Source organism: Rhagoletis pomonella, unplaced genomic scaffold (assembly GCF_013731165.1).
Source record: "Rhagoletis pomonella isolate Grant_MI unplaced genomic scaffold, Rhpom_1.0 Rhpom_scaffold_00014, whole genome shotgun sequence".
NCBI lineage: Eukaryota > Metazoa > Arthropoda > Insecta > Diptera > Tephritidae > Rhagoletis > Rhagoletis pomonella.
The window spans coordinates 5,512,121-5,512,323 of record NW_023458568.1 but is presented as its reverse complement, the minus strand read 5'-3'; positions in this window follow the sequence as shown (position 1 = coordinate 5,512,323).

Genomic DNA, 203 nt, shown 5'->3' with positions numbered 1-203 from the left:
AACTATCGAATGACTTGATAGTTTTTATTCGATAGTGCCCATCACTACATGCCAAAAGCTTTGCCCTAACATGCGGGCAGAAGTCCATTACAGACAATTCCTTCCGTTTATTTATTTACATATGTATGTATGGATGTATATTCAAATTTTGTTGTTTCGACAGAAATATATTTCTTTGGTTTGTTTGAAAATAAAAACAAACA